The following is a 22,263-nucleotide window of genomic DNA, read 5'->3' on the forward strand; positions in this document are numbered from 1 at the left end:
GGAGGTTGCAGTGAGCCGAGATCGCGCCACTGCACTCCACCCTGGGTGACAGAGTGAGACTCTGTCTCAAAAAAATATATATATATAGATATATAGATATTTATGTATTTATCTGTTACGGCATTTCTTTTTTACTGCTGAGTAATAGTCCATTATATGAATATAGCCTAATGTATTCATCCATTCACCCATGTGTAGATATTTGTGTTGTTTCCAGGTTGGGGATTTTATTAATAGAGCTGCTATGACGAAGCCTTTTTATAGACATATGTTTTCCTTTCTTCAGGTAAATACCTGGGAGTGGGAGTACATATGTGATTAACTTTATAAGAAGGTGACAAGCTTTTTTAAAGTGGTATCAGTTTACCCTCCCATCAGCAGTATGCCAGGGTTCCAGTTGCTTCACATTCTCACCAACACTTTGTATTGTCAGTCTTTTTAAATTGAACCATTCTAGAGAGGATAAGTCATATCTCATATTTTTAATTTACATTTCCTGGTGATGAATGATGTTGAGCATCTTGGCATGTGCTTATTGGTTTATCTTCTTTCATGAAATATCTGTTCAAATCTTGCCTATTTTTAATTTGGTTGTTAGTCGTTTTATTAATGAGTTGTATATACGAGTTTCTTTATATATTTGTCAGATATATTTATTATGAGTATCGTCTCTCAATCTGTGACTTGCCATTTCATTTTATTTTTCCTTTTTTTAAGAGAGACAAGGTTTCACTATGTCGCCCAGGCTGGTCTTGAACCCTGGGCTCAAGTGATCCTTGATCCTCCCGCCACGGCCTCCCAAAGTCTTGGGATTACAGGCGTGAGCCACTATTCCTGGCCCATTTCATTTTCTTAAGAGTGTCTTTTGATGAGCAAGAAATCTTCATCTTTTTAATGAAATCTGTTTTTTTTGTTAATGCTCTTTGTGTACTCAAAATTATTAGCCTACTAGAAGATCATGAAGAAATTCTCCTGTGTTGTCTTCTGGAAGCTTTTGTTTTGGCACATAGGCGTGTGATCCATCTCAGACTAGTTTTTGTATGTGATATGAGGTAGATGCCAAGGTTAATTTTTTGTTCATATGTATCCAGTTATTACAACACCATTTGTTGAAAATACTTTTATTTCCCTATTGAATTACCTTTACATCTTTGTCAAAAGGCAACTGACCACATGTGAGTGGATCTATTTCTGGATACTCTATTCTGTTCCATTGATAGGTTTGTATACCAATATTTCTTGAAATCAGGAAAGGTATCCAAGCTTGTTCTTTTTAAAGATTGTTTTGGCTTTTCTAGGTCCTTTGCATTTTCATATATCTTTTTTTTTTTCATAAAGAACAGAATTTATTTATTTTTTATTTTCATATATCTTTTAGAATTAGTTTGCCAATTCTCACCTCTCCCCACCCCACCACCCCCCATAAAAGCCTGCTGATCAACAAGGGAAGAATTGACATTTTTATAATACTGAATCTTTTATAATACTGAATCAATGAACATGGTTTTAGTTTCTCAGAAATTTTTAAAATATTTCAATGTAGAAGTCTTGAAATATTTTTACATGTTTTCCCTTTTTTTTGAGACAGAGTCTTGCTCTGTTGCCCAGGCTGGAGTACCGTGGCACAATCTTGGCTCACTGCAAACTCCGCCTCCCAGATTCAAGAGATTCTTGTGCCTCAGCCTCCCGAGTACCCAGGACTACAGACATGTGCCACCACGCCCAGCTAATTTTTGTATTTTTATATTTTATTTTTTTGAGACAGAGTTTCGCTCTTGTCACCCAGGCTGGAGTGCAATGGCACGATCTTGGCCCACCACAACCTCTAACTCCCAGGTTCAAGCAATTGTCCTGCCTCAGCCTCCCTAGTAGCTGGGATTTCAGGCACCCACCACCACGCCCGTCTAGTTTTTGTATTTTTAGTAGAGATGGGGTTTCACCATGTTGGCCAGGCTGGTTTCAAACTCCTGACTTCAGGTGATCCACCTGCCTCAGCCTCCCAAAGTGCTGGGATTACAGGCATGAGCCATTATGCCCAGCCGATTTTTGTATTTTTAGTACAGACAGGGTTTCGGCATGTTGGCCAGGCTGGTCTCGAACTCCTGGCCTCAAGCAATCCACCTGCCTTGGCCTCCCGAAGTGACGGCATTACAGGCATGAGTCACTGCGCTCCACCTGTTTTTGCTTTTATTGTAAATTATATAAAAATATAAATATAAAATATTTATAAATATATAAAAATACAAACATAAAATTAAAAAATATTTTCTAGTCGTTTGTTGCTGGCATATAGGAATACAAATGATTTTTCTATATTGACATGGCATCCTGTGACATTGCTAAATTCACTTATTACTACTAAAGTCTGATCGTTTTTTTATAGATTTCTTATCATTTCTTTTTTCTTTTTTTGGAGACGGAGTCTCACTCTGTCACCCAGTCTGGAGTGCAGTGGCGTGATCTTGGCCCACTGCAACCTCCGCCTCCCAGGTTCTAGCAATTCTCCTGCCTCAGCCTCCTGAGTGGCTGGGACTACAGGCACATGCTGCCACACCAGGCTAATTTTTTGTATTTTTTTTTTAGTAGAGATGGAGTTTTACCATATTGCCCAGACTGGTGTCAAACTCTGAGCTCTGGCAATCCACTTGCCTTGACCTCCCAAAGTGCTAGGATTACAGGCATGAGCCACCACACCCAGCCTATAATTTCTTACATAAATAGTCACCCCTTATGCTAACAGCTTTACTTCTTTCTTTCCAATCTTTGTGTTTTTCTATTTCTTTTTCCACCTACTTGCACTGAATAGGATCTCCAGTACAATTTTTTACATAAGTGATAAGAGCAGAATCTAGCTGTATGTTTCTCTATTAAGGTTGATGTTGAGGTTTTACATAGATGTCTTTATCAGATTAAAGAAATTCTTGTGTTACTACTTTGCTAAGAGGTTTTTTTTTTTATCGTGAATGGGTGTTGAATTCTATAGATTGCTTTTGCTGCATCTTTTGACATTGACATAATCGTGTGCTTTTTCTTTATTCTGTTAGTGTGAATTACATTATTTAGTTTTTGCTTGTTGAACCAACCTTGCATTCCAAAGATAAACCCTTCTCAGTCATGATTTTATCCTTTTTTATATTATTAAATTTGATTTGCTAAAATTTTAAGATTTTTACATCTACATTTATGAATAATATTGGTCTAAAATTTCTTTTCTCATGTTTGTCCTTGTCAGGTCTTTGGTATCAGTACTATGCTGGCTTCATTAAATAAACTGGAAAGTATTCCTTCTTCCCTTGTTTTCTGAAAGAGTTTGTGCAGATTTCTTCCTTGTTTTCTGAAAGAGTTTGTGCAGATTTAGTATTATTTCTTTCCAAATGTTTGGTAGGGTTTCCTTTGTGCGAAAAATACTTAGTGTCTTTACTAAATGCAGGGATATTCAGATTGTTGTATTTCTTCTTGTGTTCATTTTAGCAAGCTAGGTTTTTAAATAAGAAATTGATCCATCATGTCTAAGTTGTCAAAGTGATTTGGCAGTACACGGTTTCTAATGTCTTCCTTTTCAAGTTTCTTAGAGTAGAAGCTTAGGTCACTGATTTTAATCCTTTTTATTTTTTGAATATAAAATTACTCTCTACGGATTGCTTAAGCTGCATTCCACAAAGTTTTGTATGTTGTTTTTCATTATTATTTTATTAGAAATATTTTCTGATTTCCCTTGTGATTTCTTCTTGAACCATGGCTTATTTATAATTGTGCTTCTTGAATTTCAAGTGTTTAGAAAGATTTTTCTAAATATCTTATTGTTATTGATTTATAATTTAATTTGATTTTGGTCAGAGATCATAACCTGTATGATTTCAAGCCTTTGGAATTTGTTGAGAATTGTTTTGTAGACCAGCATGTGGTCTATCTTGATAAATATTCCATGTAAACCTGAAAAGAATGTGTGTCCTGCAGTTTTGGAGTATAGTGTTCTATATATACATTAACTAAGTTAAATTACTTGTTAGTGTTATTCAAATCTTTTAGCTCTTTACTGGTTTTTTATGTCTATTATATCAGTTATTAAAATGAGGTATTAATATTTTCACCTGTGGGGTTTCGGATTTGTCTGTTTCTCCCCTTAGTTCTGCTAATTTTTGCTTTTTTCTTAAAAGTTTATTTTTAGATACATATTTAGAATTGTTAGGTCTTCTTAATAAATTCGTCCTTCTATCATTATGAGATGACTCTTTATTTCTGGCATTATTCTTTGACTTGAAATCTGCTTCATTTGATATTAAAATTGTTACACCAGCTTTCTTCTGTGTATTTTTTGCATGGTATATATTTTTTTCATCCTTTCTTTATCCTATCTGTGTCTTTATATTTGAAGAAAACCTTTTGTAGACCTTGGGTTTTTTTAATCTAGTCTTAACATGTCTACCTTTTAATTGGTGTATTTCTTTTTTTTTTTTTTTTTTTTTTTTTTTTTGAGATAGAGTCTCACTCTGTCGCCCAGACTGGAATGCAGTGGCGTGACCTCGGCTCAACACAACCTCCACTCATGGCAACCTCCGCCTCCTGGGTTCAAGCAATTCCCTTGCCTCAGCCTCCTGATTAGCTGGGATTACAGGCTCACGCCACTATCACCTGGCTAATTTTTGTATTTTTAGTAGAGACGGGGTTTCACCATGTTGGCCAGGCTGGTCTCGAACTCCTAACCTCGTGATCCACCTGCCTCGACCACCCAAAGTACTGGGATTAGATGCATGAATGAGCCACTGTGCCCGGCCTTTTTTTTTTTTTTTTTTTTTTTTGAGGCAGAGTCTTATTCTGTCACCCAGGCCAGAGTGCAGTGTTTTGATCTTGGCTCACTGCAACCTCCGACTCCCAGGTTCAAGTGATTCTGCTGCTTCAGCCTCTCGAGTAGCTGGGACTATAGGCACACACCACCACACCTGGCTATTTTTTGTATTTTTAGTAGAGACGGGGTTTTGCCATATTGGCCAGGCTGGTCTCAAACTCCTGACCTCAAGTGATCCACCAACCTTGGCCTCCCAAAATGCTGGGCTTACAGGCATGAGCCACTGCACCTGGCCTTAACTGGAGTATTTCGTTTATTTATACATGTAATATAAATAATAAGCTTACTGGGTTTAAGCCCTACAGTCTTGCTATTCGTATTTTCGGTTTGGGGGGGTTTTTATTCCACTGTTCTTTTCTTCCTGTATTCTTTCAGTTTATTCAAGTATTTTTTAGTTTACCATTTTCTCTTCTGTTGGTGTGTTAGCTATATTTCCTTGTGTATTTTAGTCATTTATACACTAAAAATACACCCTTAACTTATCACAGCCTACCATGAATTAATATTATAATGCTTCCTGTATAAACAGTGAAGTCATCTGTATACCTTCTATTTACCTTTGTGCTATCATATTCACACACTTTCAGTCTTCGTATTTTATGAATTCCACAATACGTTGTTATTACTTTGGCTTTTAATAGTCAACTACCTTTTAAAGAATTCAAGAAAAAAAATTACATTCCATCTTATTCTGTAGTTTTTCAATAAATGTAATAAAGAATCATTTCCTCTCCAAAAAAAAAAAAAACTATTTAAAATGACTTCCAAACAAGCCATCAAAGTGATTATATCCAACTTATAGGCAGAGGATATTGAAATTGGCAGTCATCAAGAAAAGAAAATGATACCTACATGACATCCAGGTGCCTCTATCTGCCCTATGGACTTCTTTCACAGTGGCCCTCACACACTTTTATGGGATCATCAACTGCAGCCCTTCAAGGGTTGTAATGCAGAAATTCTTAGTACGCCTCATACAGATTACAACAACTGAGGCTCAGAGTGATTAATTGACTTGCCCAAGGGCACACAGCTGGCTTCTAGAGGAGTGAGGGTTCAACATAGGTCCTCATTTTCACATGATGGCACCAAAAGTGAAAAAAGAAGTTCTTGCCCTCCCAAAGCTGAATCCAAAGCAAACGCTTTGAAGGCCAGGAAGGCAGTGCTTAAAGATGTCCACAGCCACAAAAAGAAGATCCGATCCACACATGACCCACCTTCCGGTGGCCCAAGACAGTGTGGCTCTGGAGGCAGCTGAAATATCCTTGGAAAAGCACTCCCAGGAGAAGCAAGCTTGAGCAATAATTCATCATCAGGTTCCCCAAGCACTGAGTCAGCCGTGAAGAAGATAGAAGACAACAACACAACTTGGGTCCCATTGTGGATGTCAAAACCCACAAGCACCAGATCAAACAGGCTGTGAAGAAGCTCAGTGACACTGATGTGGCCAAAGCCAACACCCTGATCAGGCCTGATGGAGAGAACAAGGCATATTGGGATCATCTAAACTGAATCCAGCTAGTTAATTCTAAATATATATCTTTTCACCATTTAAAACCAAAACAAAAACATAGGTCCTCTGACCCTTCTGCACATCCACACTCAGGCAGACAGAAACAGTTCCATACTCTTTTTACCATGTGTCTGAGGCTCTCTCCTCATACAGAGAGGAAATGCATGAGGCAATGAAGAGCACTGACCATAAAGTCAAGACATAGCTGGGTTTAAACCTGTCTCTGCCACTCACAGGCTCTGTGACTTTGGGCAAATTCCTAATTTCCCTGAGTCTTTGTTTCCTTGTCTCTAAAATGGTGAAGCCTACTTCAGAGGGTTATGATGGGTATCACCTGGGGTGTATGATTTTCTGTGTTGCTAATTTTAAAATTATCATAAATTAACTCTTTTAAAACACCCCTAATTATTAATCTCACAGTTTCTGTGGGTTAGGAGTCCTGCACAAGATGCCTGGGTTCTCGGTTCAGGGTTTTAGGCAACTAAAATCAAGGCTTTGTCTGGGGCTGCGATCTCACCCCTGAAGCTTATGCTTCTCCTTCAGGCTCTTTCAGTATGTTGGCAGAGTTCAGTTCCTTGTGGTTGTAGGACTGAGGCCCCTGTTACCTTGCCACCGTCAACTGGAGACCACCCTCAGCAACTAGAGGCTGCGTGCGTCCTCTGCCATGTGGTCCCCTCCATTTTCAAGCCAGTAGTGGTGCATCAGATCCCTCTTATATTTTGAATATGTGCCTTCTTGTCTCTTCTGCTAGTCACAGATTTAAGGGCTACCCATCTTAAAGTCATCTGTGCCATATAACAAAACCTGTTTACCAGAATGAAATCCATCATATTCACAATCCTGGGGATTACACAGAGGATGGAGAATCTTGGGGGTCATGTTAGAATTCTGCCTACTACATGGGATAATGTCAGTGAATTGTCCAGCATAAGGTCTAGTATATGGTAAGAATTTGATCATTTTTAGCTATCAGCAGCAACATCCCTAGAGAAAAACGGAGATTTTTAAATTAAAAACAGAGTCAATATTGATACCATCATATGTACCCCAGTAAACAGTCCCTTAACCTCGGTGACTTGGCTAGCTCCCAAAGTTTAAGGCCACCCCATTAATGGACTGTCATCCCCTGTGGTTGTATCTTCTTGGTACCAGCACAACCAGCTGAAAAGTGGAAAAATTCCAATTCCATCCTTGCTTAGTCTACGTAAAACCCAACATTACTTTAAAAAAATTAAAAAAGGCTCACACCTGTAATCCCTACACTTTGGGAGGCGGAGGTGGGCAGATCAGGAGGTCAGGAGATTGAGACCATCCTGGCTAACACAGTGAAACTCCATCTCTACTGAAAATACAAAAAAATTAGCCAGGCGTGGTGCGGGTGCCTGTAGTCCCAGCTACGCTGGACTGGGTTCCCGCATGAGCAAGCTCACCAGTCCCTCCTGGGCCTTTTCCTCATGGGGTTTAGAAGTAGAGCTGTGAAGAGCAAAGCAAATCATCTAAATAACATGGAATTATTGGATCCTTGAACTCTCAAAGAGAATCCCTTTGAAAAGTATCTTAAAGGGGTTTGGTTTGTTTTTCCTTACAGAAGAGAGAGCAACAGAGATGGGGAGGAATCGAGCTCTGCCTGACATCCAGGCATCCTCTCCACATTGCGTAGGTCAGTGAGAACGTGTTATTTATTAGAACCTGACATCTGTTGCAGTGAAATGATAAGCTCCATTAAAAAGCCTGGCCATCAATTACTGCTAATACGGCCCTCATCCCAGAGGAAGCCACTCACCATCCTCTCAGCCTGTGCAGACCAGGCTGCACCAGGCACAGAGTGTTTACAGCCCAGCTGAGCCTCCTGGCTCCCCTGGGGGAGGGGCAGCAGGTAAATCCCTTCTGCAGGTCCCCTCAGGCCATCTCTTCCTAGGCCCTGCATCTGTATTCCTTTGGTTCCCCTGGAAGCTTCTCTGAGAGCTGTTTTAAAAACTGCACCCCTGTTCATCCTGCTTTCTCAGTGGAAAACAGTTAGGGCTTTTGTTCTGGCTTCAGTCACACGAGCCAGAAGAAGCTACGCTGAACTCCGCTTATCAGGATAGTCACAGAGAAAGAGTAACTGGGCTGGGCGTGGTCACTCACGCCTGTAACCCCAGTACTTTGGGAGGCCGAGGCAGGTGGATCACCTTAGGTCAGGAATTCAAGACCAGCCTGGGCTACATGGTGAAACCCCGTCTCTACTAAAAATACAAAAATTAGCCAGGCATGATGGTGGACGCCTGTAATCCCAGCTACTCAGGAGACTGAGGCAGGAGAATCACTTGAACCACGGAGGCAGAGCTTGCAGTGAGCCAAGATCATGCCACTGCACTTCTGCCAGGGTGACAGAGCAAGACCCTGTCTCAAAAATAAAAAATTTAAAAAAAAAAAAAAAAAAAAGCAACTGGAAGGTCAGCACATCTTTGTCGGGAAAATTAACTTAGTTGTGCCCGTTCAGGAACAATTGAGTGTTCAGGCTTGGGTTCCAATTACCCCGCCAGCCACTGGGGAAGTGTTTGGGATCACCAAGGACAGCGACTTCCTTGCTTGTGAGTTAGGGTCACGTATTCTCTTTCCTGGAAAAATAGACAGATGCCCTATAGAGTCAGAAAGGAAAGGGTAGAGGAGCTGGTTTGGGATTTTTCTAATAAATCATAGTAGGAACATACGCTATTAATGGAATCAGAGTTCCTTTTGAACAGTTGGGGGAAGAAACATACAGTAAGTCAAAAAAAAGCAAAGGATAATGGCCTGGGAGTCAAGTGACCTGAGTCTCATCTAGGGACCATTATTAATTTCCTGTGCGATCATGGGAAAGACATGTCACCTTTCTGGATTTCAGTACCCTCCTCTGAAAGTACTGGGCTAGTACCCACCTGGTAATCACTAAGCTCTAATATATTTCTGGAATTTTAAGTGAAAATTGTTTAAGGTAGCTGAGCATACTTTTTTATTCATGTTGAGAAACTTCCATCTCTGTTGCCAGAGGTCAGACACAAATTGAAAACATTACTAAATGGAATTAAGTACATCATGTACGTGATACTTTTTTGTACAGCTCATATCTGATATTTATAGAACACTTCAGTTGCAGAACGTGCACACATATGCCCTGAACACACACCCAGTAAAATAATTCTAGATGCAATGCATTTTCAGATGTCAAGTTAAAACAGCTTCTTGGGAATTAGGCTTGACTGTTCAGATGTGTGTGTTAGTTTCTGACAGGTGCCGCCAGGGCTGCTCAGGGCTGTCATGTGTGTTGTGGAGTCCAGCCAAGGCAGGAGGGCCAAGCCGCTTGTTTCTCTCACTTCTCATTAAGGCATGAATTCTAGAAAAAAGGGAAGCATCAACGAACAGTCAGGATTGTCCATTGTATGCATATCATAATGACAAGCAGAGGCCTTGCTTCTGCAGAAACAAGATTCTGTCTTGTCTTTTGTCAGATCATTCAGAACAAGGGCCACCTGTGAAAATGAACTAGATTCATGCCTTATTAAAGTAGAGGATTTACAGAGGTGAGCAAAAATAGGAGGCAGGTACCATCCAGCTCACTATATACAGAATATGTACAAAGCACTGGAGTCTACCACACACACGTACACACACATATTTTGAAGAGCTCCAACTCAAAGCCTACTGATTGATTTCTGGAATGGTCTATCACTCTTGGAGATTCCATTCTGACAATGAGGCTATATCCATGGCATTAACTACTCAGAAGACAGTACAACTCAGAATTGCAAAGCAGGAAGTTATATAGTTCTTCTAAAAATCAAAACCAAAATTTAGAAAACTCACTGGGGCAGTTACCTCTACTCCACTGTCCTGCAAAATCCACAACCAACAGCAGAGATAAGTTGGGTGACTAAGCAGGAATGCACCCTAGGAAGCTAAGTGTGACAGTGGGGGCCAGCCACAGAACATGGAACGTGGAAGGAACCTTCGAGATCATGTCGTGCAGCCAGGTCTAAATATGGTAAACGTTAACCATTGTGACAGACATTCAATGAAATAATCGATATAGACCTTTAAGCAGGGCGATTGGCCTAGAGTTGACTTTCAGTTCATCATTTTCATTTCCTAGAAGAATTTGTGCAAGGCATACAGTACCAAGATTAGAACCTTATGCCCCTGATTACTGGTCCAAAGCCTAGCCCAAGCCACCTCTGACCTCCTACCTTTCCCCTCTTTCCTGCTCCCTTGCTCACAGGAACAGCAGAGAGCTGTCAAGGGCAGGAGTTTAGCCTGTACCATGTATGTACCCATCCACCTACCATGGAGTGGCCTGACATGGGCACCTTCTTCCTAGTGGCTCACCCAGGAGGCTGAAGGCCTCTGTGTCCATGAGGAAAACCCAGGGTGTTTGTGAGCAGCAATAGCTCTGCTGAGAGTCTAAAAACCAAGTACTTTTAAGAGAAGGTAACATGCTCCTGTGGCCAAACTTATTACTAGCGTCTATGGGCAAAAGAGAAGAAGGAGTATTGTAATGGAACATGCCAAAGGAAAGACATCACTTTACTGCTGCCTCCAAAGCAGCAGGGAGGCTGCACATTGAGAAGAGGACAGAAAATTCCAGTGACTCCTATTTTCCCAGACAGACAGAACCCCTGGCACTTAGTCATGCCTAATGGAAAATCTATGCCAAGAAAGCAGAAGTGGGGTGGGGGTGAGCTAGGGTAGTCTGTAATCCAAAGTCACTTCTGAGGAAAAAAAGTAGTTTGTCTCCTTGTGTGCCATGGGTGGGCAGGGCCTTGGCTCTTGGAAGAACAGGCTTTACAGCAGCCATGATTGTGAGAATTGGGCAGAACAGTGGTTTCCTCAAGTTGATCCAGAAGCAGCTAGTAAGCCTACAGTCTGTGTGTAGCTGCAGTTAAGTTACTTCTCAATCTCTTCAGCAAACGTGTAAGAGCTCACTATATACAGAATATGTACAAAGCACTGAAGACTAACACACACACACACATTTTGAAGAGCACCAACTCAAAGCCTGCTGATTGATTTCTGGAATGGTCCATCACTGCTTGAGATTACATTCTGACAGTGAGGCTGTCCATGGCATTAACTACTCAGTAGACTGAGTACAGTCCAAATGGCAAAGCGGGAAGCTATGTAGTTCTTCTAACAATCAAAATCAAAATGTAGAAAACCCCAGTTTTGCATTATTGATCATTTGGTGGACTGGATAAGCCTTAAACTGTCATTATTCCAGGTATCCAGAAAAGTGAGCATTACAGGAACATGCATATAAAGGCAAGACCACATATTTTCTCAAAATAAATGATGGGATACCCAATCTCTCCTGATTGCCTTATAGACAATAATAATTTTAAAATGTATTGAATAATTACAATACACCAGCATAGCTCTAAGTGCTTTATGTTTTTTAATTTCTGTAATTCTCGTAACAACCCTATGAGCTAGGTCCTGCTATTACACCTGTTTCACAGATAATGAAGTTGAGGCCCTGCAAAAGGAAGTGACGTATTCAAGGTCACAGAGTAACTTAGTGTAGGAACTGAGCATATACCTTGGCTTTCCCAGCTTTTAGGTTGGTTTCATACTACACCACCTCTTTTCCTCAGATTAATGGTCTGAGTTATCCCAAATTTACCAGGCAGCTAAGCTCAGCTCTCTGTTTAGAACTGCAGGGTTTAGGCTGTTTGCCTTGGTTGACACTCAGGTTTGGCATGCCCCAGTGTGGATTTGTAGTGGCTAACATTTAATTAGATTTTGCCCAGATCACTAGCCTAGATCACTTTTCCCCTTCATTCATTCAGCAAATGTTTATTGAATTCAAAGTAGGTGTTAGATACGATGTTAAGTGATATGTAAGATACAGTCCCTGCTTTCAGTGAACTAGAGGAGGGATGAGAATTGCACATAGATTCTTCTCTTTAAGGTGGTAATGTGCAGGGAAAGAGCACTAGGAGTCAAGGAGAAGAGGTTATGTCTGTTTCCTGAGACCTAGGAAGCTGAAATTGGAGGCTGGGTAGGATTTGATGTGCAGAGAGGGGAGGACACTCCTCCAGAGGAAACAGAGTGCACAAAGTCCCAGAAGATGGGAAGCATGGGGGTTTCGGGAGGTATGCCAGTGTCTGCTGAAGACAAGAGCAGTAGATAAGGCAGGAAAGAAAAGAAAAGAAAAGAGAAAATAAGGAAGGGAGGGAGGGAGGGAAAAGAAAGGAAAGAGAGAGAAGGGGAGAGAGAAAGAAAAAGAAAGAAAAAAAGGAAAGGAAGGAAGGAAAGAGGAAGAAAGGGAGGGAAGGAAGGGAGGAATGAGAGGAGAGGGGAGGGGAGCGGGGAGGGACAGGAGAGGGGAGGGGAGAGGAGATATGCAGGGTACAGAGAACATGCCCTCTGGAATCAGACCGGCTGGAATTCAAGTCCTTGTTCAACCACTTTCTAGTAGGGTGGGTGGGTTGGTTGGTTGGTTGGTTGGTTTTTGAATCTCTGTGGGCCTTGACTTTCTCACAGAGGATTGTGTTAAATGCTGAAATGATTGTAAAACGCCTGGCATATTGTTGGTGTTCACCATGCTAAAACATTTTATCTTTTTTTTTTTTTCTGTAGGCAGTAAGGTATTTCTTTGTGTGTGTGGTGGTGTTGTGTTTTGTTGTTTGTTTGTTTGTTTCTTTATAGAGACAGGGTCTCACTGTGTTGCCAGGCTGGAGTACGGTGGTGCAATCATAGCTCACTGCAGACTTGAACTCCTGGGCTCAAGTGATCCTCCCACCTCAGCCTCCCAAGTAACCAGGGTTGCAGGTCCATACAACAGCACTGGGCTAATTTGTTTTCTTTTTTTTTTAGAGATGGAGTCTCACTATATTGCCCAGGCTGGTCTTTAACTCCTGGGCTCAATCAATCCTCCCATGTCAACCTCACAAAGTGCAGGGATTACAGGCATAAGCAACCTCACCCAGCCAGGTTTTTTGTAAGTTTACAGATTGCATATTGGTATAATGATCTGCTGTGGTGTTGATATGTAAATCATAATAGATCCTTCTTGGCCTTGGAAATATTAATAAACACAGTTAAAAACTAGGGGTCGCACTCGTGGGACACTGTAAAGGGGTATTTGGCTTGGGTTCTTTCACCCCTTCTTTGCCACCTCAGTGCCCAGGGCTTTTAGAGATCCCACTCTGGATCTTCAGTTAGAATTGCCAGATTTAGCAATTAAAAATGCAACATGTCCAGTTACACTTAAATTTCAAATAAACAACAAATAATTTAGCGTGAGTATGCCCCATGCAGTATTTAGGACATACTTATACTAAAAAGTCATTTATCTGACATTCAGATTTAACTAGGCATCCTGTATTGAGGGGCAGGTCAGGAATCAGCTGGAACAAACCCGTTCCCCATATTTGGGGAAGGAGGCTCACCTGCCTGCTAGCCTTGTCTCTCAGGTGATAAAGGCTCCACGCAACAGACTTTGAGCAGGGCCTTCCAATCACTTCCTCAGCAGAGACATCAAATCTGATGGGTCCCACTGTGCATGTTTTGGAGTGGGAGTGGGGGTGGGAATGGGGGTGGGAGTGGGGGTGGGGGTGGGAATGGGAGTGGGGGGTGGGAATAGGGGTGGGGGTGGGGGTGAAGCAAGGAAGAATGTCTTGCCCCAACCTTCACATATCCTCAGCCCCCTCTGTCTGGGTAAGAACATGCATCAGCCTTTCCCTCCTCCAACTTAAAGGCTTTATGGGGGGATTTTCTTTGCTTTCCTTAGAACATTCCCACAGACAATCGGTAGAATGAAGACAGACTTTGTGGTCTGAGAATGTGTCTAATAGAATACGAGCACATCTCAGGGCAGAGCATCCTCTTCCGGTTTCTTCCAGGAACATCGCTCACAGCGGGAACTTGAGTTGTCCCTTGTGGGGAGATACGTGTGTGAGTGACTTGACACAGCCATCCACACGTGATGGTAATGACTCAGTGCGCTGTGCCCTGGCAATCTGAGGATCATGATATCGGAGCTAGAAAGATAATCCAGCTGCTTCACTTTAGAAATGAAACAAGGGAGAAATCTGCCCAAGGTCACAGATTTTGAGTCTGAATTCAGATCTAGGTGTCTGTCTACTACTTTCGGCTCTCCAATAATAGCTCAGGGGATCAGAGAATTCTCAGCACCCTTGTTGGTTGATTTCTGGTTATTTTCACTGAATTACCCGATGAGTATCCCCCAGATCCCCGCTTGGCTGCGTGTCCTCCGGCACTGCCATGCTCAGCTTTATGCTTTGACCCGCATCTCCTAAAAGCGAGCAGGACCACTGCTGCTAGAAGCCAGTGGCACTTTCTCTACCGGCCTACTCATGGCTGTCCCCATTAGTGCCTCCTCACTGCTTTCTTTGCCCCACCCTGACCAAGTGTCCTGCAGTTGAGATGGAAAAATCCAATTCAGAGCAGATAGCTTTTCACCTCGGTTTCAGGGGAATAATTCATCCACGTAACATGAGGTAAAAATTAAAACAAAGCAGGGCGTAGGTTCAAGCAGAGTAGCACCCTTGGGCTTAAGAGTGACTTTGACCTATTCCTCCCAGACTAGAAAAATTATCTGGCTGCCAGAGAGTTCTTAGAGGAATCACTTTGTTCAATGGTGTCACTGGCAAGGTGGTATTAACCTTAAGACCAGCTTTATCTGAACACTGAAGGCAAACCTGACTGTGCAGGCAGGGCCAGCCCACATGGAAGCCCAGGGCAGCGATCATGGGATCTTCCACTCTTTTTATTTTCTTATTCTTGCCACAACCTGTCATGAGACCAAGAAAACTTGTTTTGAAAATGCTTGACAGCCAAAACAACCTGTTCTCAGCCCTGGATGAGAGGGCTTGTCCTCTCTGACCACTTATGTACTGTTAGAGGTTTGACTAGCTGCTGACTGGAAAACATGAATTTGCTGTTTTCTTCTCATATTGTTCACAGACAAGTGCCAGTGACTTTCCAGTTCCTGTTTCCCAGCCTTTTCTTCACCAGAGACATTTTAAGATTGTGCATGAGTCTAACTGATGAATGAACAGTAGCAGCATACACTTAGAGGCTGTAACCGATGGTTAGATCTCTGCAGGCTGAGCTGGATATGTAGGTTGTCTTTCCAGTCCCATTTGATTTTAACCTGTAGATTTAATCTGTGGATAGATTTTAACTTGTGATTTTCCACCTGCTTTTTGGTCCTCTCTGGTGAAGTTAGACATGTTAGTCAATCTCTCGTTATCCAAGCAGCCATTTTGGCCTCTGCCTTGGTGGCTCTGAGGCTGGCAGTAGTATCTCTGTTCCTCCCACCAAGCCTTGAAAGTCAGGTCTTGGTCTTGGGTGGACCTCCAAATGACCCTGTGACTGTGAAGGAGTGACCTCATCTCTTTTCCTCTGTACGAGGAAAGGCTGGACTAGATAATGGATGGGCAAACAACAGCCTGAGGGCAAAGCTAGCCAGCTGCCTGGTTTTATAAATAAAGTTTTATTGCAATACAGCCACACCCATTGATTTACATATCATCTCTGGCTGTTATCACTCCAAGGCCAGAGTTGAATTGTTATAATAGAAGACAGGTATGGCCTGCGAAGCTGCAAATATTGATTATCTGGTCCTTTACAGGAAGAGTTTGCTGATCCCTGAGCTAGATGAGCTCCAGGGTTTTCAAATCCAGCATTCTATGGCTCTTGAACTTGAGGCAATTCTTGACTAGGAAGAGGTCCTGGAATAGGGGCTAACTGGAAAGGGCCTCTTTCCATCCTGTAGTAGTTAGCAAAACAAAGCATGCTTTGAGATTGTTGAACTTTACAAAGGGCGGGGCTTATTTTGCTGTATTTTTACAGAGTTTATTTTGCTGTGTGTCTGTATTTGTTTATTGGTCTAATGGCTCTGCTATGCATGGTGTCCACCAGTTTTGCAAAAAAGATATCCCAGCTGTGTAGGTCTGACTGTATTCAGTGGCATGGTTTGAGGTGGGACACCCATTTGTACTTGCCTGGAAGAGAATGCTGATTCTTCTGCTTGATAAACACGGCAGGAAAGGGAGCCAAATGCTGTCCTGGAGAACCTGTAGGGCTGTCCAAACTCCACCTCACCCCGGGCTGTCTGGGTATGCCTTCATTTCTGAGCCTAAGCAATGGGATGGAAAAGATTAACTGTAACCGGTGGGGTAGTGCAGTAGGCTGTGGCCAGGAGAACAAGAATGGGTTCTGAAGATGCCTTTTAAAATGCAAATTAGGAAGGAAGAAATCTTCACTTTCTTCTCCCAAAATCATCCAAACAAGGTTCTACTTTATAGAATTTGCATCCAGTGAAGTTCCCCATACCCATGTTAGTGCACCAGATATGCGATAGGGAACCCCACACACAGAACTGAATGGTCTTCTCAGGGTCACCTTGGCCAATAAGAACCTTTGTGCAAACTAAGAAAAGGCTCCACTTTGGGTTGGTGGAGTTAGCTTTAGGTAAAGAAGAAGCTGTCCCTCTGAGCCTCTGTCCCTGGGTGAGCACACAGCTTAGCATGCAGAGCACAGGCTCAATTTCAGCCCCCACTTGCTCTCTTGGCCTGATGCCTTTGTGCGGGGCAGAAGCTGCACTTCCAAAAATGCACAGCCCCCTGCGCCCCTTGTACCTGGCATGTTAGAAGTCTGAGGGGTCCCCTCAGGGGCCTAGCTGGGCAACAGCAAGTTAACTCTGCTTGGCCTTGGTCTTTGAGGACACAGTGGACTAGGCTAGCCACCAGCACACCTCTTCATCCCTGTGCCCTTCAGCAGCACTGCAAGGCAAGTGTGGCTGGAGTCAGGGCTGACAGATTGGTGCCCCATGCTGGGAGCAGAGAGTTGGTCCTCTGGCCGCAGATGCCATAGGCCAGGTGCTTACGCAGGAGAGCCCAAGGCCTGGCTCCTCCTGCCGGCTTCAGCTCAGCTCCAGGAGTGCACATGATTTTCCACACGGTTCAACCTCAAAGGCCATACACTTGCAGCACAGGGAAATGTGCTCAGAGGTCCAGAATAGACAGGCTCACGGTGGGGGAACTGACCTCACTCCCGAGGCACTGGGTTCCCCGCTGCGCAGTGTGCGCAGTGACGGCATTCCTCGGGACACCCACCCTTGGCAGGGAGTGTTGTCAGAATGGCTTGGAGAGGACTTTGATGAACTCTGGGTGCTGCAGCATTGTGGTCAGATCCGATTTCCACCGCTCAATTCATGCTGGAAATCGTATTTGGGCCAGCCATATGGGCAAACTTTGAAAGACTCCTGTCCTACCCTTTTAATTCCGCATCTGTCAGCGGTTCCCGGCAGCTCAGAGGCTAGAGGAGTGGGAAGAAAGAGCCAGTGAGCTGACAACAGCCCAGGACCAATATCTGCTTCCTGTCCCATTACTTGGTTTTAAGAGCCTACCGGGAACAAGAAGGAATGCAGTTTGTCCCTATTGTGAGCCCCTGACATGTGCAGGGCACCCTGCTAAGGAACAGTTAGAGTCCGGCGCCCATAGCACTTCTTCTCTGTGACCTAGAAGGATGTGATGGGAAGGTAAAGGACAGTACCTGCATATCAGTGCAGTCATGCACACTGAGAAGGGCAGTGGGAGCCCAGTGAAGTCAACCTGGAAACATCTGTGCACATCAGGGCAGGACCGGAGCCCAGGGCCTGCGAGAAAGAAACTTGACTGCTGGCAAATGTCTCCAGTTTCAGAAACTTACTACTCCACGTCGCCGGGCCCATGGTGATGTCCTCACATTTAGCTGCTCCACGTCGCCGGGCCCATGGTGATGTCCTCACATTTAGCTGCAGCCTGCTGTGGCCAGGCATAGGTTGGCAGCGTCACTCAGTGGGGTGCCTTCTAGTGGAACCCGGGTGCACCCAGAGCCGTGCCCTTCCTCCTCAGCCTTAGCCCTCAGTGGCTGCAGAAGGCAGGAACACCCTCCAGGGCTAGCAGTGTGCTGTCTTCAGAACACAGGCTTGCAGCTTCCAAGTCCTGTTCTGCCTTTATCATGTGCCTGGCCTTGAGCAAGTTACTCCTCTCCAAGCCTGTTCCTTCATGTATATAGGGGGAGTAGAATAATGGGATCGATTTCATACACATAATTGTTGCTTGGATTAAAATGAGATTATTTTGAAAGCACATTATAAACTATAAAATAGCAAATATCAAGTTAGTTAATTCACTTTGCATACATACCTATTGGTACCAGACACTAGTTGGAGAGTGTCCCCAGGAGATCCAGGCCCTTGTTAATAAGAGCTGTTCAGTAACTGTTTGATGAGTTAACATGAAACAGGAGGTTGTCAGTGTGTGTGTGTCTGTAGCTATGTGATGGCAGTGGAGGGCTGGGCAGGAAGGAAACCAAGGCTTGAGTTCTTACCATGTGCCTGGCACTGTTGCCTCGTAACAACTACTGTGGGGTCACTGGAGAGAAAGAGAGACTCGGGGGCTTTTCCAGACACACCGCTAGTAAGTAATAGATCCACATTTGAATTCAGTTTTCTCTTACTCCAAAATCCATGTTCTTCCCACTTAATCAGATAGGGAATGATTGCCACGTGTTCTCCTTGCCACAGAATGACACCAGGAGGCTCCATCTCTAACCCATGTTTCTTTTCCCAAGCATCCCCCAGATCTACGATCCAGGCCAAACCCAAGCCAAAAATGCTCACCCCAATTCTAGGCAGATAGGAATTGTGTGAAATCTAAGCAGAATGAGGCTGTGTCACCACTAGCCAAACCTCTTGTTCATACTGCGCAGGTTTTAGGAAAACAACAGCCTTTAATGCATGCTCAAAATTCCTTCCATGGTAAGCCACTGTGAGAAAAATCTCACTCAAACAATGTGCTCTTGGCAGAGGGAGGGCCGGTGTCTTTTCAGGCAAAAAGCAAACCAGCAGGGACCCAGAAATCACTCTAGGGAGTGTTGGTTTCCCCAGAAGATCTAGCTTTTTAAAAATAAACTTAGCAAAGGATTTCATTTGCCCCTCTGCCCCACCGTTGCCTCTCACTCCTTGGAGAGGAGGAGGATTGTGGAGTTCCTTGCCCTGGGTCAGTTCCCAACTCAGCATTGATGCTTCTATTTCTCAAGTTTAGCACCAAATATTTATTCTGATAAAGTGAGTTTAAAAAAAGAAAAAAACAAAATCAATTATTGTCTGACTTGGTCTCCAAAAATTGACAGTGGTTGCATGAACTTAAGAATAATAGATCCTTAGGAAGGAAAGCTGTTCATTCAGTCATTCAACAGAAAATGAGGGTACTTCTGTGTCACTGAGGTGCAGCCCCAGTGAAATGAACTCAGAAGCCTCCAGTGTTTATACCAGTGAGACTGGGGCAGAGTAGTCTGAAGTGCTGCATTGAAAGCTCGGCACTCCCCAGTAATGGAGCTTCCGGCTGCCCCTACCACTCAGTTGACAGGTGTCCCTGAACTTCAGTGAAGTGTAAGCCACCAAGCTCCGCCCAAGGGTGACCACAGAAGTAGACAACTTATGTACCAGAAACATCAACCAGCAACCCCAGACAGTTATGTAGGATTGCTTCATTCCAGAGAGCAGAGCTGGCACCCATGGGCAGAAGTTTCGAGGGGACAGATTCCAGTTCCGGAGAGAGATGAACCCTGTAACTCTTAGAGACGCCTTTAAGCAACGCGCTCTCCATCATGAAAGGTATTCTGGCAGCGGCAGAGGATCACCCCACAGAAGTGCTACTGCCTTGCTCAAGATCCTGAGGTCTCGCCCAATAGCAAGGTTCTCTGGTTAGCACCAAATGAGTGGCTCAGCAATTGATGTTGTGGAGCTTCAGGGGCAGGACAAACAGTCATGGACTGTAGTTGGCGGCCCCAGGCCCCGATGCTTAGGCCAGGCCTTGAGGGTAGGGAGGTGTCAGGTAGGTGGGAGACCCCCAGCATGTTGCAGGCCCAGGAAAGCACCCCTGACCTGCAGAGTAAAGGGGCTCCTGCTTAGCTGGCTGCCAGACTCGCAAAGGGGAATTAATTACTGTTTGTGATACAATTAAAATCCCCCGATGAAAGGCCTTGTATAAATGTAAATTATCATTATTGTCATTAAAGGGGCTAGACGTCTGGCCTGCTGGCTAATGCCCCCACACAGCTCTGAGCAGAAAAGAAAGCCAGCCCAAGGCAGGCAGTTCGCTCCGGTTCTTCCAAAGCAATAGCAGTAAGAAGGGGCAGGCCAAGGAGGGCTCAGCCTGTGGCTGTGAAAGCAGAGCTCCCCACTCTCATCCAGGGTTAGCATGCAGCTCTCTCTGCTCTGGGAGTCAAGCGACTGTGTGTGCCCTGAGGGCCAGGGCCCTGCCCAAATGCAGCCCCTTACCCCTGCAGGAACCAGCCCATGACTAGCACAGGAGTGGCCCATGAATGTGTGAATGTTTAGTTGTCTGCTGATTTGAAGGGTGGAAGGAACATGAGCAGGGTGGATACTGGCCAGCATTCTTGGGGTCCTAAGTCAGATCTGGAGACAAAGGGGAGATAGACGGCTCAGACCTGTGCAACACCTCTGATGATGCTTATGGAGGCTTTTGAGGGAACCCCTCCAGCAAAGCACCAGGAGAGGTCATTTGTTAAACTACTGCTTCCACTTAAGAAACTGTCTCTGGCTAAAGTGGCTGGATTAATACCAAAGCAGAAATAATAGTAATGGATAATAGTATGTTAGACCGAGCAGTGACCTCAGAAACCATCCCCTCACTTTGCAGATGAGGCATCTCTGGGGTACAGGGCGGTGAAGTGGCTTCTCCAAAGTGGCACAGCAGAGAAAAGCAGAGCTAGAATCACAGCTCAGGATCCCCATGCCAAGTCCGCAGTTTGACTGTGCGGGATGGTGACACCTCCCCTGTGACAGCACTTCACAGAGATACCACTCCTCACCAACCCTAGGGAGTTGTAAGATGATCTGTATGTTACAGGAACCTTCTGGGCTTCCTTTGCTCTTCTGGGGCTCATTATTTGGAGAACATTTGTGGTCCCTCACATGTCACCTGGGTGGACTGCACGTACCCTCCTTCTTGCACTTCTTTTCCTTCCCCAGACACTCAGAGTAGCCTTCATTCTTCATTAGGATGCCCCAGCCATTCCAAGAACCGCATGGGCCCGTGAGAGGGAGGTCGAGGTCATCCCTTTGGTCTCTTGTCATCACAGTCATAATCCTGCTGAAAAGCTACACAATGCAGGTCCCAAGATAAGAGCTAACAGCACCAGTCAATACCTGCAGACACACAGAGCTACCAGAGACAGGGCCATTTAGGGGGTTTTGTAGAACAAATGTAGGTGCAATGGGGATTGGCAGTAAGTAGCCCTCGAAATTCACTACTGAGCTGTTGGCAACTCTAGGAAAGTTTTAACGGGGGAGACTAAAATACTGCCACAATGAGGTTTGGGATGGGAGAGAGCATGAAATCAAAAAATTTTAGAAATTATTTATCTTACTCCCTTACTGCATAGATGAGAAAACAGAGCAGTGATTCACCATTATATGGCAGAGCCAGGGACAGAACCCAAGGCTCCCGACTCAGTGGACAGTACACTTTCCACTGGAAATCGTGGTGGCATGGGAAGAATGTGCCCTTTGGAGTCAGACAGCTCTGGATTCCTAACTAGCATTGCCACCTATTAGCTGTGTGATCTTAGAAAAGTTACTTTGGGCCAGGCATGGTGGCTCACACCTGTAATTTCAGAACTTTAGAAGACTGAGGCAGGAGGATCACTTGACTCAGGAGTTTGAGACCAGCCTAGGCAACATAGTGAGACCCGTAACATAGTGAAACCCCATCTCTACAAAAAAAAAAAAAATTAATTAGCTGGGTGTGGTGGTGCACTCCTGTAGTCCTAGCTACTCGGGAGGCTGAGGCAGGAGGATCACTTGAACCTTGGAGGTCAAGGCTGCAGTGAGCCAACATCGCACCAC

General features: G+C 44.0%; 1 protein-coding gene and 1 long non-coding RNA gene across 5 annotated transcripts in view; one reads left to right on the forward strand and one right to left on the reverse strand.

Annotated features, from left to right (window-relative positions):
- BABAM2 (BRISC and BRCA1 A complex member 2) overlaps window positions 1–22,263 on the forward strand; it is a 451,290-nt gene that overhangs the window by 414,850 nt on the left and 14,177 nt on the right. The window lies entirely within an intron of this gene.
- Window positions 5,463–8,325, reverse strand: LOC104668472. The gene is made up of 3 exons (XR_748830.1): window positions 8,143–8,325; window positions 7,790–7,832; window positions 5,463–7,343 (listed from the first exon to the last, which is right to left on the reverse strand). It is a non-coding gene; the product is annotated as an uncharacterized LOC104668472 (long non-coding RNA).

Source organism: Rhinopithecus roxellana, chromosome 17, assembly GCF_007565055.1.
Source record: "Rhinopithecus roxellana isolate Shanxi Qingling chromosome 17, ASM756505v1, whole genome shotgun sequence".
Lineage (NCBI taxonomy): Eukaryota > Metazoa > Chordata > Mammalia > Primates > Cercopithecidae > Rhinopithecus > Rhinopithecus roxellana.